Consider the following 16,459-nt stretch of genomic DNA (forward strand, 5'->3'; position numbering starts at 1 on the left):
ATTTTTGAAAGAAAACAGAGGTGTTTTTTGCAAAGTGCCTACTGTAGATTTTGACCTCTAGCTCAGCCGGCACCTAGGGAAACCTACCAAACCTGTGCATTTCTGAAAACTAGAGACCTAGGGGAATCCAAGATGAGGTGACTTGTGTGGCTCGGACCAAGTTCTGTTACTCTGACTCCTTTGCAAACCTCAAAATTTGGCTAAAAAAACACATGTTCCTCACATTTCTGTGGCAGAAAGTTCTGGAATCTGAGAGGAGCCACAAATTTCCTTCCACCCAGCGTTCCCCCAAGTCTCCCGATAAAAATGATACCTCACTTGTGTGGGTAGGCCTAGCGCCCGCGACAGGAAACGCCCCAAAGCGCAACGTGGACACATCCAAATTTGAAAGAAAACAGAGGTGTTTTTTGCAAAGTGCCTACCTGTAGATTTTGGCCTCTAGCTCAGCCGGCACCTAGGGAAACCTACCAAACCTGTGCACTTCTGAAAAGTAGAGACCTAGGAGAATCCAAGATGGGGTGACTTGTGTGGCTCGGACCAGGTTCTGTTACCCTGAATCCTTTGCAAACCTCAAAATTTGGCTAAAAAAACACATGTTCCTCACATTTCTGTGGCAGAAAGTTCTGGAATCTGAGAGGAGCCACAAATTTCCTTCCACCCAGCTTTCCCCCAAGTCTCCCGATAGAAATGATACCTCACTTGTGTGGGTAGGCCTAGCGCCGGCGACAGGAAACGCCCCAAAGCGCAACGTGGACGCATCCAAATTTTTGAAAGAAAACAGAGGTGTTTTTTGCAAAGTGCCTACCTGTAGATTTTGGCCTCTAGCTCAGCCAGCACCTAGGGAAACCTACCAAACCTGTGCATTTCTGAAAACTAGAGACCTAGGGGAATCCAAGATGAGGTGACTTGTGTGGCTCGGACCAGGTTCTGTAACCCTGAATCCTTTGCAAACCTCAAAATTTGGCTAAAAAAACACATGTTCCTCACATTTCTGTGGCAGAAAGTTCTGGAATCTGAGAGGAGCCACAAATTTCCTTCCACCCAGCGTTCCCCCAAGTCTCCCGATAAAAATTAAACCTCACTTGTGTGGGTAGGCCTAGCGCCCGCAACAGGAAACGCCCCAAAGCGCAACGTGGACACATCCAAATTTTTGAAAGAAAACAGAGGTGTTTTTTGCAAAGTGCCTACCTGTAGATTTTGCCCTCTAGCTCAGCCGGCACCTAGGGAAACCTACCAAACCTGTGCATTTCTGAAAACTAGAGACCTAGGGGAATCCAAGATGAGGTGACTTGTGTGGCTCGGACCAAGTTCTGTTACTCTGACTCCTTTGCAAACCTCAAAATTTGGCTAAAAAAACACATGTTCCTCACATTTCTGTGGCAGAAAGTTCTGGAATCTGAGAGGAGTCACAAATTTCCTTCCACCCAGCGTTCCCCCAAGTCTCCCGATAAAAATGATACCTCACTTGTGTGGGTAGGCCTAGCGCCCACGACAGGAAACGCCCCAAAGCGCATCGTGGACACATCCAAATTTTTTAAAGAAAACAGAGGTGTTTTTTGCAAAGTGCCTACCTGTAGATTTTGGCCTCTAGCTCAGCCGGCACCTAGGGAAACCTACCAAACCTGTGCATTTCTGAAAACTAGAGACCTAGGGAAATCCAAGATGAGGTGACTTGTGTGGCTCGGACCAAGTTCTGTTACCCTGACTCCTTTGCAAACCTCAAAATTTGGCTAAAAAAACACATGTTCCTCACATTTCTGTGGCAGAAAGTTCTGGAATCTGAGAGGAGCCACAAATTTCCTTCCACCCAGCATTGCCCCAAGTCTCCCGATAAAAATGATACCTCACTTGTGTGGGTAGGCCTAGCGCCCGCAACAGGAAACGCCCCAAAGCTCAACGTGGACATATCCAAATTTTTGAAAGAAAACAGAGGTATTTTTTGCAAAGTGCCTACCTGTAGATTTTGGCCTCTAGCTCAGCCGGCACCTAGGGAAACCTACCAAACCTGTGCATTTCTGAAAACTAGAGACCTAGGGGAATCCAAGATGAGGTGACTTGTGTGGCTCGGACGAAGTTCTGTTACCCTGACTCCTTTGCAAACCTCAACATTTGGCTAAAAAAACACATGTTCCTCACATTTCTGTGGCAGAAAGTTCTGGAATCTGAGAGGAGCCACAGATTTCCTTCCACCCAGCGTTTCCCCAAGTCTCCCGATAAAAATGATACCTCACTTGTGTGGGTAGGCCTAGCGCCCGCGACAGGAAACGCCCCAAAGCGCAATGTGGACACATCCAAATTTTTTAAAGAAAACAGAGGTGTTTTTTGCAAATTGCCTACCTGTAGATTTTGGCCTCTAGTTCAGCCGGCACCTAGGGAAACCTACCAAACCTGTGCATTTCTGAAAACTAGAGACCTAGGGGAATCCAAGATGAGGTGACTTGTGTGGCTCGGACCAGGTTCTGTTACCCTGAATCCTTTGCAAACCTCAAAATTTGGCTAAAAAAACACATGTTCCTCACATTTCTGTGGCAGAAAGGTCTGGAATCTGAGAGGAGCCACAAATTTCCTTCCACCCAGCGTTCCCCCATGTCTCCCGATAAAAATGATACCTCACTTGTGTGGGTAGGCCTAGCGCCCGCAACAGGAAACGCCCCAAAGCGCAACGTGGACACATCCAAATTTTTGAAAGAAAACAGAGGTGTTTTTTGCAAAGTGCCTACTGTAGATTTTGACCTCTAGCTCAGCCGGCACCTAGGGAAACCTACCAAACCTGTGCATTTCTGAAAACTAGAGACCTAGGGGAATCCAAGATGAGGTGACTTGTGTGGCTCGGACCAAGTTCTGTTACTCTGACTCCTTTGCAAACCTCAAAATTTGGCTAAAAAAACACATGTTCCTCACATTTCTGTGGCAGAAAGTTCTGGAATCTGAGAGGAGCCACAAATTTCCTTCCACCCAGCGTTCCCCCAAGTCTCCCGATAAAAATGATACCTCACTTGTGTGGGTAGGCCTAGCGCCCGCGACAGGAAACGCCCCAAAGCGCAACGTGGACACATCCAAATTTGAAAGAAAACAGAGGTGTTTTTTGCAAAGTGCCTACCTGTAGATTTTGGCCTCTAGCTCAGCCGGCACCTAGGGAAACCTACCAAACCTGTGCACTTCTGAAAAGTAGAGACCTAGGAGAATCCAAGATGGGGTGACTTGTGTGGCTCGGACCAGGTTCTGTTACCCTGAATCCTTTGCAAACCTCAAAATTTGGCTAAAAAAACACATGTTCCTCACATTTCTGTGGCAGAAAGTTCTGGAATCTGAGAGGAGCCACAAATTTCCTTCCACCCAGCTTTCCCCCAAGTCTCCCGATAGAAATGATACCTCACTTGTGTGGGTAGGCCTAGCGCCGGCGACAGGAAACGCCCCAAAGCGCAACGTGGACGCATCCAAATTTTTGAAAGAAAACAGAGGTGTTTTTTGCAAAGTGCCTACCTGTAGATTTTGGCCTCTAGCTCAGCCAGCACCTAGGGAAACCTACCAAACCTGTGCATTTCTGAAAACTAGAGACCTAGGGAAATCCAAGATGGGGTGACTTGTGTGGCTCGGACCAGGTTCTGTTACCCAGAATCCTTTGCAAACCTCAAAATTTGGCTAAAAAAACACATGTTCCTCACATTTCTGTGGCAGAAAAGTCTGGAATCTGAGAGGAGCCACAAATTTCCTTTCACCCAGCGTTCCCCCAAGTCTCCCGATAAAAATGATACCTCACTTGTGTGGTTAGGCCTAGCGCCCACGACAGGAAACGCCCCAAAGCGCAACGTGGACACATCAAAATTTTTGAAAGAAAACAGAGGTGTTTTTTGCAAAGTGCCTACCTGTAAATTTTTGACTCTAGCTCAGCCGGCACCTAGGGAAACCTACCAAACCTGTGCATTTCTGAAAACTAGAGACCTAGGGGAATCCAAGATGGGGTGACTTTTGTGGCTCGGACCAGGTTCTGTTACCCAGAATCCTTTGCAAACCTCAAAATTTGGCTAAAAAAACACATGTTCCTCACATTTCTGTGGCAGAAAGTTCTGGAATCTGAGAGTAGTCACAAATTTCCTTCCACCCAGCGTTCCCCCAAGTCTCCCGATAAAAATGATACCTCACTTGTGTGGGTAGGCCTAGCGCCCGCGACAGGAAACGCCCCAAAGCGCATCGTGGACACATCCAAATTTTTGAAAGAAAACAGAGGTGTTTTTTGCAAAGTGCCTACCTGTAGATTTTGGCCTCTAGCTCAGCCGGCACCTAGGGAAACCTACCAAACCTGTGCATTTCTGAAAACTAGAGACCTAGGGGAATCTAAGATGAGGTGACTTGTGTGGCTCGGACCAAGTTCTGTTACCCTGACTCCTTTGCAAACCTCAAAATTTGGCTAAAAAAACACATGTTCCTCACATTTCTGTGGCAGAAAGTTCTGGAATCTGAGAGGAGCCACAAATTTCCTTCCACCCAGCGTTCCCCCAAGTCTCCCGATAAAAATGATACCTCACTTGTGTGGGTAGGCCTAGCGCCCGCGACAGGAAACGCCCCAAAGCGCATCGTGGACACATCCAAATTTTTTAAAGAAAACAGAGGTGTTTTTTGCAAAGTGCCTACCTGTAGATTTTGGCCTCTAGCTCAGCCGGCACCTAGGGAAACCTACCAAACCTGTGCATTTCTGAAAACTAGAGACCTAGGGGAATCCAAGATGAGGTGACTTGTGTGGCTCGGACCAGGTTCTGTTACCCTGAATCCTTTGCAAACCTCAACATTTGGCTAAAAAAACACATGTTCCTCACATTTCTGTGGCAGAAAGTTCTGGAATCTGAGAGGAGCCACAAATTTCCTTCCACCCAGCGTTCCCCCAAGTCTCCCGATAAAAATGATACCTCACTTGTGTGTGTAGGCCTAGCGCCCGTGACAGGAAACGCCCCAAATCGCAACGTGGACACATCCAAATTTTTTAAAGAAAACAGAGGTGTTTTTTGCAAAGTGCCTACCTGTAGATTTTGGCCTCTAGCTCAGCCGGCACCTAGGGAAACCTACCAAACCTGTGCATTTCTGAAAACTAGAGACCTAGGGGAATCCAAGATGGGGTGACTTGTGTGGCTCGGACCAGGTTCTGTTACCCTGAATCCTTTGCAAACCTCAACATTTGGCTAAAAAAACACATGTTCCTCACATTTCTGTGGCAGAAAAGTCTGGAATCTGAGAGGAGCCACAAATTTCCTTTCACCCAGCGTTCCCCCAAGTCTCCCGATAAAAATGATACCTCACTTGTGTGGTTAGGCCTAGCGCCCACGACAGGAAACGCCCCAAAGCGCAACGTGGACACATCAAAATTTTTGAAAGAAAACAGAGGTGTTTTTTGCAAAGTGCCTACCTGTAAATTTTTGACTCTAGCTCAGCCGGCACCTAGGGAAACCTACCAAACCTGTGCATTTCTGAAAACTAGAGACCTAGGGGAATCCAAGATGGGGTGACTTTTGTGGCTCGGACCAGGTTCTGTTACCCAGAATCCTTTGCAAACCTCAAAATTTGGCTAAAAAAACACATGTTCCTCACATTTCTGTGGCAGAAAGTTCTGGAATCTGAGAGTAGTCACAAATTTCCTTCCACCCAGCATTCCCCCAAGTCTCCCGATAAAAATGATACCTCACTTGTGTGGGTAGGCCTAGCGCCCGCGACAGGAAACGCCCCAAAGCGCATCGTGGACACATCCAAATTTTTGAAAGAAAACAGAGGTGTTTTTTGCAAAGTGCCTACCTGTAGATTTTGGCCTCTAGCTCAGCCGGCACCTAGGGAAACCTACCAAACCTGTGCATTTCTGAAAACTAGAGACCTAGGGGAATCTAAGATGAGGTGACTTGTGTGGCTCGGACCAAGTTCTGTTACCCTGACTCCTTTGCAAACCTCAAAATTTGGCTAAAAAAACACATGTTCCTCACATTTCTGTGGCAGAAAGTTCTGGAATCTGAGAGGAGCCACAAATTTCCTTCCACCCAGCGTTCCCCCAAGTCTCCCGATAAAAATGATACCTCACTTGTGTGGGTAGGCCTAGCGCCCGCGACAGGAAACGCCCCAAAGCGCATCGTGGACACATCCAAATTTTTTAAAGAAAACAGAGGTGTTTTTTGCAAAGTGCCTACCTGTAGATTTTGGCCTCTAGCTCAGCCGGCACCTAGGGAAACCTACCAAACCTGTGCATTTCTGAAAACTAGAGACCTAGGGGAATCCAAGATGAGGTGACTTGTGTGGCTCGGACCAGGTTCTGTTACCCTGAATCCTTTGCAAACCTCAACATTTGGCTAAAAAAACACATGTTCCTCACATTTCTGTGGCAGAAAGTTCTGGAATCTGAGAGGAGCCACAAATTTCCTTCCACCCAGCGTTCCCCCAAGTCTCCCGATAAAAATGATACCTCACTTGTGTGTGTAGGCCTAGCGCCCGTGACAGGAAACGCCCCAAATCGCAACGTGGACACATCCAAATTTTTTAAAGAAAACAGAGGTGTTTTTTGCAAAGTGCCTACCTGTAGATTTTGGCCTCTAGCTCAGCCGGCACCTAGGGAAACCTACCAAACCTGTGCATTTCTGAAAACTAGAGACCTAGGGGAATCCAAGATCAGGTGACTTGTGTGGCTCGGACCAGGTTCTGTTACCCTGAATCCTTTGCAAACCTCAACATTTGGCTAAAAAAACACATGTTCCTCACATTTCTGTGGCAGAAAGTTCTGGAATCTGAGAGGAGCCACAAATTTCCTTCCACCCAGCGTTCCCCCAAGTCTCCCGATAAAAATGGTACCTCACTTGTGTGGGTAGGCTAGCACCCGCAACAGGAAACGCCCCAAAGCGCAACGTGGACACATCCAAATTTTTGAAAGAAAACAGAGGTGTTTTTTGCAAAGTGCCTACCTGTAGATTTTGACCTCTAGCTCAGCCGGCACCTAGGCAAACCTACCAAACCTGTGCATTTCTGAAAACTAGAGACCTAGGGGAATCCAAGATGAGGTGACTTGTGTGGCTCGGACCAAGTTCTGTTACTCTGACTCCTTTGCAAACCTCAAAATTTGGCTAAAAAAACATATGTTCCTGACATTTCTGTGGCAGAAAGTTCTGGAATCTGAGAGGAGCCACAAATTTCCTTCCACCCAGCGTTCCCCCAAGTCTCCCGATAAAAATGATACCTCACTTGTGTGGGTAGGCCTAGCGCCCGCAACAGGAAACGCCCCAAAGCGCAACGTGGACACATCCAAATTTTTGAAAGAAAACAGAGGTGTTTTTTGCAAAGTGCCTACCTGTAGATTTTGACCTCTAGCTCAGCCGGCACCTAGGGAAACCTACCAAACCTGTGCATTTCTGAAAACTAGAGACCTAGGGGAATCCAAGATGAGGTGACTTGTGTGGCTCGGACCAAGTTCTGTTACTCTGACTCCTTTGCAAACCTCAAAATTTGGCTAAAAAAACACATGTTCCTCACATTTCTGTGGCAGAAAGTTCTGGAATCTGAGAGGAGCCACAAATTTCCTTCCACCCAGCGTTCCCCTAAGTCTCCCGATAAAAATGATACCTCACTTGTGTGGGTAGGCGTAGCGCCCGCGACAGGAAATGCCCCAAAGCGCAACGTGGACACATGAACATTTTTGAAAGAAAACAGAGGTGTTTTTTGCAAAGTGCCTACCTGTAGATTTTGGCCTCTAGCTCAGCCGGCACCTAGGGAAACCTACCAAACCTGTGCATTTCTGAAAACTAGAGACCTAGGGGAATCCAAGATGGGGTGACTTGTGTGGCTCGGACCAGGTTCTGTTACCCTGAATCCTTTGCAAACCTCAAAATTTGGCTAAAAAAACACATGTTCCTCACATTTCTGTGGCAGAAAGTTCTGGAATCTGAGAGTAGTCACAAATTTCCTTCCACCCAGCATTCCCCCAAGTCTCCCGATAAAAATGATACCTCACTTGTGTGGGTAGGCCTAGCGCCCGCGACAGGAAACGCCCCAAAGCGCATCGTGGACACATCCAAATTTTTGAAAGAAAACAGAGGTGTTTTTTGCAAAGTGCCTACCTGTAGATTTTGGCCTCTAGCTCAGCCGGCACCTAGGGAAACCTACCAAACCTGTGCATTTCTGAAAACTAGAGACCTAGGGGAATCTAAGATGAGGTGACTTGTGTGGCTCGGACCAAGTTCTGTTACCCTGACTCCTTTGCAAACCTCAAAATTTGGCTAAAAAAACACATGTTCCTCACATTTCTGTGGCAGAAAGTTCTGGAATCTGAGAGGAGCCACAAATTTCCTTCCACCCAGCGTTCCCCCAAGTCTCCCGATAAAAATGATACCTCACTTGTGTGGGTAGGCCTAGCGCCCGCGACAGGAAACGCCCCAAAGCGCATCGTGGACACATCCAAATTTTTTAAAGAAAACAGAGGTGTTTTTTGCAAAGTGCCTACCTGTAGATTTTGGCCTCTAGCTCAGCCGGCACCTAGGGAAACCTACCAAACCTGTGCATTTCTGAAAACTAGAGACCTAGGGGAATCCAAGATGAGGTGACTTGTGTGGCTCGGACCAGGTTCTGTTACCCTGAATCCTTTGCAAACCTCAACATTTGGCTAAAAAAACACATGTTCCTCACATTTCTGTGGCAGAAAGTTCTGGAATCTGAGAGGAGCCACAAATTTCCTTCCACCCAGCGTTCCCCCAAGTCTCCCGATAAAAATGATACCTCACTTGTGTGTGTAGGCCTAGCGCCCGTGACAGGAAACGCCCCAAATCGCAACGTGGACACATCCAAATTTTTTAAAGAAAACAGAGGTGTTTTTTGCAAAGTGCCTACCTGTAGATTTTGGCCTCTAGCTCAGCCGGCACCTAGGGAAACCTACCAAACCTGTGCATTTCTGAAAACTAGAGACCTAGGGGAATCCAAGATCAGGTGACTTGTGTGGCTCGGACCAGGTTCTGTTACCCTGAATCCTTTGCAAACCTCAACATTTGGCTAAAAAAACACATGTTCCTCACATTTCTGTGGCAGAAAGTTCTGGAATCTGAGAGGAGCCACAAATTTCCTTCCACCCAGCGTTCCCCCAAGTCTCCCGATAAAAATGGTACCTCACTTGTGTGGGTAGGCTAGCACCCGCAACAGGAAACGCCCCAAAGCGCAACGTGGACACATCCAAATTTTTGAAAGAAAACAGAGGTGTTTTTTGCAAAGTGCCTACCTGTAGATTTTGACCTCTAGCTCAGCCGGCACCTAGGCAAACCTACCAAACCTGTGCATTTCTGAAAACTAGAGACCTAGGGGAATCCAAGATGAGGTGACTTGTGTGGCTCGGACCAAGTTCTGTTACTCTGACTCCTTTGCAAACCTCAAAATTTGGCTAAAAAAACATATGTTCCTGACATTTCTGTGGCAGAAAGTTCTGGAATCTGAGAGGAGCCACAAATTTCCTTCCACCCAGCGTTCCCCCAAGTCTCCCGATAAAAATGATACCTCACTTGTGTGGGTAGGCCTAGCGCCCGCAACAGGAAACGCCCCAAAGCGCAACGTGGACACATCCAAATTTTTGAAAGAAAACAGAGGTGTTTTTTGCAAAGTGCCTACCTGTAGATTTTGACCTCTAGCTCAGCCGGCACCTAGGGAAACCTACCAAACCTGTGCATTTCTGAAAACTAGAGACCTAGGGGAATCCAAGATGAGGTGACTTGTGTGGCTCGGACCAAGTTCTGTTACTCTGACTCCTTTGCAAACCTCAAAATTTGGCTAAAAAAACACATGTTCCTCACATTTCTGTGGCAGAAAGTTCTGGAATCTGAGAGGAGCCACAAATTTCCTTCCACCCAGCGTTCCCCTAAGTCTCCCGATAAAAATGATACCTCACTTGTGTGGGTAGGCGTAGCGCCCGCGACAGGAAATGCCCCAAAGCGCAACGTGGACACATGAACATTTTTGAAAGAAAACAGAGGTGTTTTTTGCAAAGTGCCTACCTGTAGATTTTGGCCTCTAGCTCAGCCGGCACCTAGGGAAACCTACCAAACCTGTGCATTTCTGAAAACTAGAGACCTAGGGGAATCCAAGATGGGGTGACTTGTGTGGCTCGGACCAGGTTCTGTTACCCTGAATCCTTTGCAAACCTCAAAATTTGGCTAAAAAAACACATGTTCCTCACATTTCTGTGGCAGAAAGTTCTGGAATCTGAGAGGAGCCACAAATTTCCTTCCACCCAGCTTTCCCCCAAGTCTCCCGATAAAAATGATACCTCATTTGTGTGGGTAGGCCTAGCGCCCGCAACACTAAACGCCCCAAAGCGCAACGTGGACACATCCAAATTTTTGAAAGAAAACAGAGGTGTTTTTTGCAAAGTGCCTACCTGTAGATTTTGGCCTCTAGCTCAGCCGGCACCTAGGGAAACCTACCAAACCTGTGCATTTCTGAAAACTAGAGACCTAGGGGAATCCAAGATGGGGTGACTTGTGTGGCTCGGACCAGGTTCTGTTACCCAGAATCCTTTGCAAACCTCAAAATTTGGCTAAAAAAACACATGTTCCTCACATTTCTGTGGCAGAAAGTTCTGGAATCTGAGAGGAGTCACAAATTTCCTTCCACCCAGCGTTCCCCCAAGTCTCCCGATAAAAATGATACCTCACTTGTGTGGTTAGGCCTAGCGCCCACGTCAGGAAACGCCCCAAAGCGCATCGTGGACACATCCAAATTTTTGAAAGAAAACAGAGGTGTTTTTTGCAAAGTGCCTACCTGTAGATTTTGGCCTCTAGCTCAGCCGGCACCTAGGGAAACCTACCAAACCTGTGCATTTCTGAAAACTAGAGACCTAGGGGAATCCAAGATGAGGTGACTTGTGTGGCTCGGACCAAGTTCTGTTACCCTGACTCCTTTGCAAACCTCAAAATTTGGCTAAAAAAACACATGTTCCTCACATTTCTGTGGCACAAAGTTCTGGAATCTGAGAATAGCCACAAATTTCCTTCCACCCAGCGTTGCCCCAAGTCTCCCGATAAAAATGATACCTCACTTGTGTGGGTAGGCCTAGCGCCCGCAACAGGAAACGCCCCAAAGCGCAACGTGGACATATCCAAATTTTTGAAAGAAAACAGAGGTATTTTTTGCAAAGTGCCTACCTGTAGATTTTGGCCTCTAGCTCAGCCGGCAGCTAGGGAAACCTACCAAACCTGTGCATTTCTGTAAACTAGAGACCTAGGGGAATCCAAGATGAGGTGACTTGTGTGGCTCGGACCAAGTTCTGTTACCCTGACTCCTTTGCAAACCTCAAAATTTGGCTAAAAAAACACATGTTCCTCACATTTCTGTCGCAGAAAGTTCTGGAATCTGAGAGGAGCCACAGATTTCCTTCCACCCAGCGTTTCCCCAAGTCTCCCGATAAAAATGATACCTCACTTGTGTGAGTAGGCCTAGCGCCCGCGACAGGAAACGCCCCAAAGCGCAATGTGGACACATCCAAATTTTTTAAAGAAAACAGAGGTGTTTTTTGCAAATTGCCTACCTGTAGATTTTGGCCTCTAGTTCAGCCGGCACCTAGGGAAACCTACCAAACCTGTGCATTTCTGAAAACTAGAGACCTAGGGGAATCCAAGATGAGGTGACTTGTGTGGCTCGGACCAAGTTCTGTTACCCTGACTCCTTTGCAAACCTCAAAATTTGGCTAAAAAAACACATGTTCCTCACATTTCTGTCGCAGAAAGTTCTGGAATCTGAGAGGAGCCACAGATTTCCTTCCACCCAGCGTTTCCCCAAGTCTCCCGATAAAAATGATACCTCACTTGTGTGAGTAGGCCTAGCGCCCGCGACAGGAAACGCCCCAAAGCGCAATGTGGACACATCCAAATTTTTTAAAGAAAACAGAGGTGTTTTTTGCAAATTGCCTACCTGTAGATTTTGGCCTCTAGTTCAGCCGGCACCTAGGGAAACCTAACAAACCTGTGCATTTCTGAAAACTAGAGACCTAGGGGAATCCAAGATGAGGTGACTTGTGTGGCTCGGACCAGGTTCTGTTACCCTGAATCCTTTGCAAACCTCAAAATTTGGCTAAAAAAACACATGTTCCTCACATTTCTGTGGCAGAAAGGTCTGGAATCTGAGAGGAGCCACAAATTTCCTTCCACCCAGCGTTCCCCCATGTCTCCCGATAAAAATGATACCTCACTTGTGTGGGTAGGCCTAGCGCCCGCAACAGGAAACGCCCCAAAGCGCAACGTCGACACATCCAAATTTTTTAAAGAAAACAGAGGTGTTTTTTGCAAAGTGCCTACCTGTAGATTTTGACCTCTAGCTCAGCCGGCACCTAGGGAAACCTGCCAAACCTGTGCATTTCTGAAAACTAGAGACCTAGGGGAATCCAAGATGAGGTGACTTGTGTGGCTCGGACCAAGTTCTGTTACTCTGACTCCTTTGCAAACCTCAAAATTTGGCTAAAAAAACACATGTTCCTCACATTTCTGTGGCAGAAAGTTCTGGAATCTGAGAGGAGCCACAAATTTCCTTCCACCCAGCGTTCCCCTAAGTCTCCCGATACAAATGATACCTCACTTGTGTGGGTAGGCGTAGCGCCCGCGACAGGAAATGCCCCAAAGCGCAACGTGGACACATGAACATTTTTGAAAGAAAACAGAGGTGTTTTTTGCAAAGTGCCTACCTGTAGATTTTGGCCTCTAGCTCAGCCGGCACCTAGGGAAACCTACCAAACCTGTGCACTTCTGAAAAGTAGAGACCTAGGAGAATCCAAGATGGGGTGACTTGTGTGGCTCGGACCAGGTTCTGTTACCCTGAATCCTTTGCAAACCTCAAAATTTGGCTAAAAAAACACATGTTCCTCACATTTCTGTGGCAGAAAGTTCTGGAATCTGAGAGGAGCCACAAATTTCCTTCCACCCAGCTTTCCCCCAAGTCTCCCGATAGAAATGATACCTCACTTGTGTGGGTAGGCCTAGCGCCGGCGACAGGAAACGCCCCAAAGCGCAACGTGGACGCATCCAAATTTTTGAAAGAAAACAGAGGTGTTTTTTGCAAAGTGCCTACCTGTAGATTTTGGCCTCTAGCTCAGCCGGCACTTAGGGAAACCTACCAAACCTGTGCATTTCTGAAAACTAGAGACCTAGGGAAATCCAAGATGGGGTGACTTGTCTGGCTTGGACCAGGTTCTGTTACCCAGAATCCTTTGCAAACCTCAAAATTTGGCTAAAAAAACACATGTTCCTCACATTTCTGTGGCAGAAAAGTCTGGAATCTGAGAGGAGCCACAAATTTCCTTTCACCCAGCGTTCCCCCAAGTCTCCCGATAAAAATGATACCTCACTTGTGTGGTTAGGCCTAGCGCCCACGACAGGAAACGCCCCAAAGCGCAACGTGGACACATCAAATTTTTTGAAAGAAAACAGAGGTGTTTTTTCCAAAGTGCCTACCTGTAAATTTTGGACTCTAGCTCAGCCGGCACCTAGGGAAACCTACCAAACCTGTGCATTTCTGAAAACTAGAGACCTAGGGGAATCCAAGATGGGGTGACTTTTGTGGCTCGGACCAGGTTCTGTTACCCAGAATCCTTTGCAAACCTCAAAATTTGGCTAAAAAAATACATGTTCCTCACATTTCTGTGGCAGAAAGTTCTGGAATCTGAGAGGAGTCACAAATTTCCTTCCACCCAGCGTTCCCCCAAGTCTCCCGATAAAAATGATACCTCACTTGTGTGGGTAGGCCTAGCGCCCGCGACAGGAAACGCCCCAAAGCGCATCGTGGACACATCCAAATTTTTGAAAGAAAACAGAGGTGTTTTTTGCAAAGTGCCTACCTGTAGATTTTGGCCTCTAGCTCAGCCGGCACCTAGGGAAACCTACCAAACTTGTGCATTTCTGAAAACTAGAGACCTAGGGGAATCTAAGATGAGGTGACTTGTGTGGCTCGGACCAAGTTCTGTTACTCTGACTCCTTTGCAAACCTCAAAATTTGGCTAAAAAAACACATGTTCCTCACATTTCTGTGGCAGAAAGTTCTGGAATCTGAGAGGAGCCACAAATTTCCTTCCACCCAGCGTTCCCCCAAGTCTCCCGATAAAAATGATACCTCACTTGTGTGGGTAGGCCTAGCGCCCGCGACAGGAAACGCCCCAAAGCGCATCGTGGACACATCCAAATTTTTGAAAGAAAACAGAGGTGTTTTTTGCAAAGTGCCTACCTGTAGATTTTGGCCTCTAGCTCAGCCGGCACCTAGGGAAACCTACCAAACCTGTGCATTTCTGAAAACTAGAGACCTAGGGGAATCCAAGATGAGGTGACTTGTGTGGCTCGGACCAAGTTCTGTTACCCTGAATCCTTTGCAAACCTCAAAATTTGGCTAAAAAAACACATGTTCCTCACATTTCTGTGGCAGAAAGTTCTGGAATCTGAGAGGAGTCACAAATTTCCCTCCACCCAGCGTTCCCCCAAGTCTCCCGATAAAAATGATACCTCATTTGTGTGGGTAGGCCTAGCGCCCGCAACACTAAACGCCCCAAAGCGCAACGTGGACACATCCAAATTTTTGAAAGAAAACAGAGGTGTTTTTTGCAAAGTGCCTACCTGTAGATTTTGGCCTCTAGCTCAGCCGGCACCTAGGGAAACCTACCAAACCTGTGCATTTCTGAAAACTAGAGACCTAGGGGAATCCAAGATGGGGTGACTTGTGTGGCTCGGACCAGGTTCTGTTACCCAGAATCCTTTGCAAACCTCAAAATTTGGCTAAAAAAACACATGTTCCTCACATTTCTGTGGCAGAAAGTTCTGGAATCTGAGAGGAGTCACAAATTTCCTTCCACCCAGCGTTCCCCCAAGTCTCCCGATAAAAATGATACCTCACTTGTGTGGGTAGGCCTAGCGCCCGCGACAGGAAACGCCCCAAAGCGCATCGTGGACACATCCAAATTTTTGAAAGAAAACAGAGGTGTTTTTTGCAAAGTGCCTACCTGTAGATTTTGGCCTCTAGCTCAGCTGGCACCTAGGGAAACCTACCAAACCTGTGCATTTCTGAAAACTAGAGACCTAGGGGAATCCAAGATGAGGTGACTTGTGTGGCTCGGACCAGGTTCTGTAACCCTGAATCCTTTGCAAACCTCAAAATTTGGCTAAAAAAACACATGTTCCTCACATTTCTGTGGCAGAAAGTTCTGGAATCTGAGAGGAGCCACAAATTTCCTTCCACCCAGCGTTCCCCCAAGTCTCCCGATAAAAATTAAACCTCACTTGTGTGGGTAGGCCTAGCGCCCGCAACAGGAAACGCCCCAAAGCGCAACGTGGACACATCCAAATTTTTGAAAGAAAACAGAGGTGTTTTTTGCAAAGTGCCTACCTGTAGATTTTGGCCTCTAGCTCAGCCGGCACCTAGGGAAACCTACCAAACCTGTGCATTTCTGAAAACTAGAGACCTAGGGGAATCCAAGATGAGGTGACTTGTGTGGCTCGGACCAAGTTCTGTTACTCTGACTCCTTTGCAAACCTCAAAATTTGGCTAAAAAAACACATGTTCCTCACATTTCTGTGGCAGAAAGTTCTGGAATCTGAGAGGAGCCACAAATTTCCTTCCACCCAGCGTTCCCCCAAGTCTCCCGATAAAAATTAAACCTCACTTGTGTGGGTAGGCCTAGCGCCCGCAACAGGAAACGCCCCAAAGCGCAACGTGGACACATCCAAATTTTTGAAAGAAAACAGAGGTGTTTTTTGCAAAGTGCCTACCTGTAGATTTTGCCCTCTAGCTCAGCCGGCACCTAGGGAAACCTACCAAACCTGTGCATTTCTGAAAACTAGAGACCTAGGGGAATCCAAGATGAGGTGACTTGTGTGGCTCGGACCAAGTTCTGTTACTCTGACTCCTTTGCAAACCTCAAAATTTGGCTAAAAAAACACATGTTCCTCACATTTCTGTGGCAGAAAGTTCTGGAATCTGAGAGGAGTCACAAATTTCCTTCCACCCAGCGTTCCCCCAAGTCTCCCGATAAAAATGATACCTCACTTGTGTGGGTAGGCCTAGCGCCCACGACAGGAAACGCCCCAAAGCGCATCGTGGACACATCCAAATTTTTGAAAGAAAACAGAGGTGTTTTTTGCAAAGTGCCTACCTGTAGATTTTGGCCTCTAGCTCAGCCGGCACCTAGGGAAACCTACCAAACCTGTGCATTTCTGAAAACTAGAGACCTAGGGGAATCCAAGATGAGGTGACTTGTGTGGCTCGGACCAAGTTCTGTTACCCTGACTCCTTTGCAAACCTCAAAATTTGGCTAAAAAAACACATGTTCCTCACATTTCTGTGGCAGAAAGTTCTGGAATCTGAGAGGAGCCACAAATTTCCTTCCACCCAGCGTTGCCCCAAGTCTCCCGATAAAAATGATACCTCACTTGTGTGGGTAGGCCTAGCGCCCGCAACAGGAAACGCCCCAAAGCGCAACGTGGACATATCC

This window comes from Pleurodeles waltl, chromosome 9 (genome assembly GCF_031143425.1).
Source record: "Pleurodeles waltl isolate 20211129_DDA chromosome 9, aPleWal1.hap1.20221129, whole genome shotgun sequence".
In the NCBI taxonomy this organism is placed as follows: domain Eukaryota; kingdom Metazoa; phylum Chordata; class Amphibia; order Caudata; family Salamandridae; genus Pleurodeles; species Pleurodeles waltl.